A 9,034-nucleotide genomic window follows, 5' to 3' on the forward strand; every position below is an offset into this window, starting at 1 on the left:
TCCGAAGTCTGTATTTCTGGTGTTTGTGTGTCTGATATTTGTGTGTTTGTTTGCGTGTTTTTGTGTGTGACATTTGTGTGTGTGTGACGTTTGTGTTTCTGACATTTGTGTGTCTGACGTTTGTTTGTTTGTGTGTTACATTTGTTTTTCTGATGTTTGTGTGTCTGACGTTTGTTTGTGTGTTACATTTGTGTTTCTGATGTTTGTGTGTCTGACGTTTGTGTGTTTGTGTGTCTGCTGTCAGGGGTTACTGGAGCGTCTGTGCGGTGTGATTCAGTTCTGCGTCCACACAAACTTTCCTGTCCTCTCGCGGCCTCGGTCAGCTCTTCATGGAACAAACTTGTGTTTTTCCCTTTAAATCTTATTCAGACTCATTGATGTAAGAAGTCTTTGATCAGTCACTGGTAACATGAATGTGACCATAAAAATAAATAAATAAATAAATGAATAAATAAGAGACAGTTCAGTTTGACGTGTTTGACTTTAATTCTCTGACAAACACCCAACTTTCTGTTCCTGAAACAAGAGGCCCGGTGGAGATACCAAGTTTCAGATGCAGTGAAAGCTGCTGAGGTCTTTTAAAACTAGACTGCACTAAAAAGAGTCAAAGAAATCTAAAGTAACAAAAGGTTAAACAAAAGCAACGTAAACATGAACCACAGTTAAAAACAAATCATTATGCAAAAGCAAGCTAACAATTTTTTAAAAACTAAACTAAACGAGACTGAAGTAAATGAAAACTAGCACAAACAACATGGAGTAAATTAAAGTATGAAAGCAAACGCTACAATTCAACTGAAATGAAGTAAGAACAGCTCAAAGTAAGATAAAGGTTAAAAAACAAATAAACTAATCTAAACTAGAACACCAATGTAAACTTAACTTTACTTCTGAAAAGAAGTAAATAAATAAATAAAGTATAATAAATCTAAACAACCAACACAAAAAAAGACTCACACAATAAGAAATTCAGCTGAATTACAAAAAATAAGCAAATAAAACCAAAACTAATCACAAGAAAAATAAACAAAAACCAACAAAAGAAAGTCAAAGTAAACTAGAAAAAGCTGCATTTCCTGTGAAAATGCAGTGTGAATGCCGTGTAGTGGAATCTGCTGAAAAGAGATGAAGAAGCAGAATTTTCTGCTGAAAAGAGGTGAAAAGTTGAACTGTCTGTTGAAAAGAAATGGGCATGGGCAAGATTCGAACCCGGCCCTCTCAGAAGGGCGGCTCATCTCACTGAGCTAAAACATGGCTCACCCTGGTGAGCTAAACTGGCAACCAGACTTGTAATGTGGTCCATTCATTTCAACGTGCCAAAAAATTAGTTAAAAAGTTCGTCAGGTGTCATCTCTGCTGCAGCTGCTTCTTTGTGATCAGTTTGTATTCTTTAATATAAGATGGCGCAGGTTGCTAGGCAACAGGCATCATTATTGTTTCTGCAGTGGGGTTTAAAAGAGCAGGCAGCGTGTGCTCTTCATCACCTGCACAAATGTATCTGCCCAGTGGGGGTGAGCTCCAGCAAACTGCACAGCTATTTCCATACCTGCCGAGCTCACCTGTGGAGCTTCATCATAGTCAGACGAAGGCGGGGCACAGCCTGTAAAGAATAATTTACACGTGGCCTTTAATGACAGCTGGTGACTAAATAGGATCAAAGTAAAGAGAAACGTCAAGAGCAAGCCGTCAAAGTGATGGTAAAATGATGACATCACATCGAAGTAAGAAAAGCCAGTGTGAAGAAACGGTTTAAAGGAAGTCTGCGAGTCCTCAGAGCTGAGGCTCAGTGAAACCTTCAGATCAGGAAACCAGTAAAACCAGTCCAAACTCACATTTATACCAGAGAGGAGGGGCTGCTCCAACCTCGAGGAAAAACAAAATGATTTCACGTTACAGAGCGCGCTCAGTGCGGAGCTGCTTTACACTGCTTTAAGCTGTGTTTGGTGTAAGAACGGAATCCAACTTTGTTAGCGGTGATGATGATGGTGGTGGTGGTGGTGGTGGTGTGAGACACCATCTGCAGAAACTCTGGAGTTGCCCAATCTGTGGATGTTGGTGTGGTTTAAAAACACTTTTACCAGCAGACTTCAGGAAGGATTCTACTTCCTGTCAGGGTTAGCTTTTACTGTGCGAGTGTGTGTTGACCTTCTCACACACACACACACACACACACACACACACACACACACACACACACAACATCTGACTGTAAATCTGATTTGTGATCAGCTTTTATCCAGCTGGAGATGAATAATGACTCATTATCAAAACGTCAGCTGATAATTACACTAATGATCAATAACACTGGCGCTGTTCAGAGTTCAGAGCCAGAGGAGAAAACAGACACACACACACAGACACACACACACAGACACGCACACAAACAGATACAGACACGCACACACAGATACGCACACACAGACACGCACCCACGCACACACACACACACGAACAGATACACACACACGCTCAAAGTTTCACTTCTTGTTTTTTCGCTCTGATTGTGAAACTCGATGATGTGAGTCTCCAACTGTCACATGAAGCTTGACAAATGTCCTTCTTTGTTTATCGATCAGAGCACTGCTCGATTATTAGGACAGAATATTAGGAACACGCCCTGATCCAGCAGGCCAGAGTTGCTGGATCAGGGCGTGTTCCTAATATTCTGACCCCTGAGTGTCAGATTAAATGAGCAGAGCTGAGGTGGTGTACACTGTCAGGCTGTAAAACACACGGAGAAAATCTAAGCAGCACATCTGGAAAAACTCCATCAGCACTGAAAGGCACAAGCAGATGTTAACCTGAAATTTAACAAACAGTCACAGAACACACACACACACACACACACTTACACACAGCTACAGGGTGGCTGTAGCTCAGGACGTAGAGCAGGTCATCCACTGAGCAGAACGGTGGGTCGATCCCTGGCTCCCTCCAGTCTGCACACCAAATATCTTTGGACAAGATATGAGCCCTGAGTTGCTCCAATGCCTCCATCAGAGTATCAATGTGAGTGTTAGTGAGCATAGGAGAAAGTGTTGCTGTGAATGAGGCATGCTGTATGAAGTGGAATCTACACACACACACACACATACACACCAGTCTTTGTTCCAGCCTGAATCACTGCATTGTTCTTGGGTCACAGGTGTGATACAGACAGATGTGTAAAATCATCAGTGCTGAATTATAATTACTATGGTCTGTAACGTGCGGTGGACGTGAGGCTGTGGACATGAGGCTATGTTCGTGACGGCGAGCAGGTGATGTTCGTGTAAATCATGTGACCGCGGGCCTCGGCTTCACGTCCTGTTTCACTCGCCGCTCAGTTTTGTTTTGAGTCTCTGGGTGGTGTCGGTGGTGTTTGGGTCGGAGACCAGGATGAGTCAGGGTCTGGGAACACACCTGTGCAGGGAACAGCCCCCTGAGGCTGTGCCTGTGTCACGGCACTGATCACATTCATTGTTCTGCATTGTGTTTTTGGTTTTGCTACATTTTATAAAAATGAAGTGGTGAACAATCAAACTTTCTCTGCTTAAAAGTGTGGACATTGTTTTGTGTGGTTTATTCACTTTTTAGCATTTTATGTAGATACTTCTTTCACACTTTGAGTTATGAAGGTTGTACAAAGCTGAACCGCTCAAAATGTGATTACAGTGACCCCTCGTATGTCGCCGGAGTTAAATTTTAAAAATAACTGGCAATATGTGAAATCTGAAATGTTTATTTTTTTACAATTATTATAGATGTTTTAAGGTTGTAAAACCCCTCACTACACACTTTATACACTTCTCTCATCAACATTTTCACACTTTTCCTATGTTTAAACACTCTCAAAGTTCAAACCTTCATAGAAAAACAAGTCCAGTATTAAAGAATGAAACCAAAAAAAATCAGCAACACAGCTAGGCCATGAAAAGTGAACCACGTTGTAGCGAGGGTATAACTGTATTTCAATTCAATTTCATTTATATAGTGCCAAATCACAACAACCTCAAGGTGCTTTATATTGTAAAGTAGACCTACAATAAATCATACAGAGAAAAACCCAACAATCATATGACCCCCTATGATCAAGCACTTTGGCGACAGTGGGAAGGAAAAACTCCCTTTTAACAGGAAGAAACCTCCTGCAGAACCAGGCTCAGGGAGGGGCGGGGCCATCTGCTGCGACCGTTTGGGGCGAGAGAAGGAAGACAGGATAAAGACAGGCGCAGAGAGAGCGAACGCCAAGTGATATCGCCACTCAAAGGAGAGGAAAACAACTGCTGGCAGGTTAGTGAAGATGATCAGCCCTCAGTAAGGTGGTCGAGGATTCCATGGTGTGGAGTGGATGAGCTCGGACAATTACAAAGGTTCAGCAGAACCAGGCTCAGGGAGGGGTGGCCATCTGCTGCCACCTATTGCCCTAACTATATGCTTTAGTAAGCCTGCAGTGCGAGAGCGAAGTGCTCTAATAGGGTGATATGGTACTACAAGGTCATTAAGATAAGATGGGGCCTGATTATTTAAGACCTTGTATGTGAGGAGCAGGATTTTGAATTCTGGATTTAACAGGAAGCCAAAACAGGAGAAATCTGCTCTCTCTTTCTAGTCCCTGTCAGGACTCTTGCTGCAGCATTTCACAGCATGTAAACATGTAAAGATGCAAAGATTAGCTCTGTGGTTGGTCATAAAGTGTTAAACGTGACACCAAACTCAGTCCGCCTTTTCTATTTAAAATACATTTTTTCCTATTGTGTTTGTCCCTATGAAGCACACGTTGCAGTGTGTGCCGATTGTCCTGAGAGAACTGGGGAAGTACAGTCTCCCACAGCAGCTGCTGATCCAGTTCTACACTGCAGTCATTGAGTCTGTCCTGTGCTCCTCCATCACAGTCTGGTATGGTGCAGCCACTAAACAGGACAGGAGCAGCCTGCAGCGGACTGCACGGGTAGCAGAAACGATCATCGGCACCCTCCTGTCCTCCATCCAGGACCTGCAGCTCTCAAGAAGCATGAAACGGGCAGGGAAGATCATCACAGACCCCTCACACCCTGGACACAGACTTTTTGACCTGCTGCCCTCTGGCAGACGGTACAGAAGCCTGCAGACCAGGACCACCCGACACAGGAACAATTTCTTTCCCCTCGCCATCTCCCTCCTAAACAGTTGACCTGCCACACTGCTCCCACTGCCAGACTGCAACTGCACCTTATGTTCTGTAGTACTCATTCCACTTCATCTCCTTTCTGTCATCCTGTAGTTTATGTATATAAGATTTAGATTGGTTATTTATGGTTGGTCTACACAGCTTTGTGTATGTTTGTGTATGCATGTGTACCATGTATATATCCACACGTGTGTGTGTGTGTGTGTGTGTGTGTGTGTGTGTGTGTGTGTGTGTGTGTGTGTGTGGGTGGGTGGGTGTATTGTGTTGCTTACATTGAGATTTACATTGTTGTGCTTGAGAGTCACCATCTACCAGAACCAAATTCCTTGTATGTGTCTGAGCATATACATGGCCAATAAACGCGATTCTGAATCTGATTTTGATTGTGCACGCTGTTGTGTGCTGACAATGGGGGTTAGTGTTCAGAGCTCACAGTGACACACCCGTGTCAGCTGATTCTGGACTCTGCAGCTCTGCTCACCTGCTCAGGTGCTTTTCACCTTTAAATCAGAGTGCACAGCTTTCCTTTTGGCTCTCGGAGGAGGCGGACGGACTTTTCTCCTCTCCCTTATCTTCCCTGCTTAGTTCTTATGTCCTTGTCTTGTCTCGTGTGTACTACTTTCCCTGAACACTCTCTCACAGTCTGTTCTCTAAAACCTAAAAGAGAATTATGGATTTGATCAACTGGTCTCTGAATGCTATTGACACCCTTTTCTCAACGAGAAGTCTGGGCTCGGGTGAGCCCGAGTGCCCTGGAGGGACTTTCCCTGCCGGATACACGATGGACGGGTGGCAGAGGATCGTGTGCCTGGCGGGACTGTCGATCGAGGACGCTGAAGATATCTACCTATTTGGAACCATGATAACAGGGTTCTGGCTGATCGGAGCTGGCTTGGCCCTGGCTTATCGGAGAATTAAGAAAGCGGAACCAGCTGTTCACCTGGGTTGGCTGGAAGACTGTTTACTTAGCCTGGCAGGGCGAAGGACACTGTCTCAGCTGAACTCTGGACACACATATATATACTGATACTGATAAGCACTCACTGACGCATCACCCTCCCTACCCCGGATCCAACGCCACCTCCAACGCTTACCTCCCCCATGATGTGGACATCGGGTCAGTTGGAGGCGCAGTCGAAAGATTGCAGCGGTCCCAGATCAGATGTACACACTGGAACTCTTTCCCATGTTGCTGTCTGTGTTTATTGTGCTATGGTGTGTTGATATCTGTGCATTCCTGTATTATCCTTTTGTGTTACACATTTAATAATAATAATAAATAATAATAAAAATAAATAAAATCAACGATTCAGCAACTCCGAAATCTATTGTCACCTGTTTAGCAGGAGTGGGGCGGGTGGAGGTTTGCCACAGCAGTACCACAGCGGTCATGTCAGTGGGGGGATCTCTCTGTGAATTTCACATTCCCGTGGCAGCATGCTCAGTACTTGCTCAGATTTGAAGTTTAACTTTTTGCTGTAGAAAGAAGTTTTCTTCCCACACAGAGTGTACAGTGGACGCTAATGTTTTTCTCACTTTTTACAGAATCAAACTGAAAGTAATGTGAGTAAATCCACGCTTTAAACGCTGCATGGTCGTACTCTCTCCTGCACTCCATATTATCCATTGTTGATCTGCACACGTCTGTTGCTGCCACAAACGTCACATGCTTGTACATCATTGTCATGAGACACTCTCACTAACGCAGTAACGCAGTGCTCTTATGGGAAAAAAATAGTAATCGAATTACTTTTTTGCAATAGTAATGCCTTACCTAGCTCTTTTTGCACACAAATCTTTTTAATACTTCAATTTTTTGTCTCTATTTATTTATTTATACTATTTGTATTTTATCTGTCCTAGTCCTATTGTACATATTAACCGGGATCTGTGTGTGGACAGCAGAGAATTTCATTGTACAGACAAATGCTTTTCTTTGTACACATGACAATAAACGCTGTGAGTCTTGAATCTTTACTCATTACTTGAATAATGAGTAAAGTAAGATTCTGCCCACCTCTTGTTACTAGTGACAGAATTGATACCTCAGAGGAAAATAAGGACACTGAAACTAACCAGTGAATGGCCATCACTGTAGTGCTGCAGCAGTGAGTTCATGTTAAACCAGGATATACTGACCACTTCGTCTTTACCAGTAAGTGGCTGTTTGCTGTGCAGCTATCCACCTGTTAACCATAATGTTCCGGTTGAAAATATATGGTGTAGTGTCGGGGGGGTCATCACAGGACGAGCAGCGTGTCCTCCAACTTTTCCTCACACTTTAACTTTTAATAAAATAGGGCTTTTATTTTGAAAGTCACAGGAATAGGATTGCTCTACAAAAAAACTGAAGTTTTGACTTCAGGCGTCTTCACTCCAGGTGATCTCCATGACATCCCACCCGCTGGTATCATGATGGGCGCAGCCCAGTCTCCTGGCCAATCAGACACTGACCCTGCCGGTCCGGGCTCCACCTCAAGACTGCTGAAGTTAATCCAGACTCAGCAACATGAGGACACGTGGAGGAAGGAGGTCCTGAATCTGCTGACCCAACTGGTCCAGATCCAGACGGAGGCGGCCAAACAGCAGGCCCAGGTGGTCGATCAGCTTGGCACCCTGGGAACTCAGGCGAGTCCAGCTTTAGCCCGGCTTTAGTTCAATTTATCTTGGACTTAATGTTGTTGAGTTTATTTGAGATGAGATTAGCGCACGTTTGGTATATCATAAATTTAGCCAAGGATTTTTACAGATACGTCATCACAGTTCTAACTCAGGTTTAGCTGATTTTAGATGAGCATATCTCAGATTTAGTTCAGATGCATTCTTATTAATATTAGTTTAAACTAAATGAATACAGCTTGTCTGAGTGCTGGAAGTTCTGGTTCTGCATTGTTTAAGATTTACAGACCAAGTATGCAAAGAGCCACCCAGATTAAGTCATTCAGAAGCATTGATTAGCCATTTTTAATCTCAGTATCTGCTGAGGAGATCAGTCTAACCTTGTCTGCATGTCTCAGGGGTTGCAGCAGATCCAGGATCTGCAGAACCTGGCTCGTCACCAGAGCCTGCTGGTTGAAAACCATCAAGCTTTACTGCTGCAGACATCTCGCATCGCCACACACCTGCAGGAGACCACCAAGACACCAGCCAGCAAATGAGATTCTCTGACCCTTTTTGATATCATCTTTTCTGATGAAATTACACATTGTTAACCAGCCAATAAGAGTCCTATTAAACAACAAATGATTTTTGTTCTAGCTGAACAACATCACATATTAACCAGTAACGCTCTAACAAACATGCTGTCAGTTAATCAGTGGATCAGTCAGCTAACAGACCTCCTGTGTGTTAAATCAGATGATTTCAGTGGTTTCCTCTCTGATTTTAAATAAAGTTGTGTTGTATCCTCTTCTCAGTGTTTGTACTTTTATTGAGACCCACTTTAAACTGATGTTGCTAACATCTATAACATCTGCCCGCCCTGAAGAGACTCAGCAGTGCATCGTCGTCTCATAAACGTTTCTCAGGGTTTCACTCTGGTTTTATTTACATGTTAATGTCAAGCAGGTCAGTTTATACACATAACTCATCAAACCGTAGCGCGTTCGTCTCACCAATGAAAAACTGCGTGAATGTGACTAGGTGACACAGAGCTAGATGTTCCAGGTTATGGGAGCTGACACACAAAATCTGACCAATAAAGGATTAGGGATAAATCCACGTGGAATCCGTAAGCTCTGCTGTTCCCATCCCCGAGCTGTAAATGATGTTTCACAGAAGTTGCGTGTTCATTTCAGTAACGACTGTCTGAGGCATCTGTGTTCCCTCGTCTGTGTTTGGCGAATGTCAGGACTGGAACTCTGTTTTCAAACAAACCGCGGACTG

The sequence above is a fragment of the Pundamilia nyererei genome, unplaced genomic scaffold (genome assembly GCF_000239375.1).
Source record: "Pundamilia nyererei isolate P.nyererei 1_Seehausen unplaced genomic scaffold, PunNye1.0 scaffold00414, whole genome shotgun sequence".
NCBI classification, from domain to species: domain Eukaryota; kingdom Metazoa; phylum Chordata; class Actinopteri; order Cichliformes; family Cichlidae; genus Pundamilia; species Pundamilia nyererei.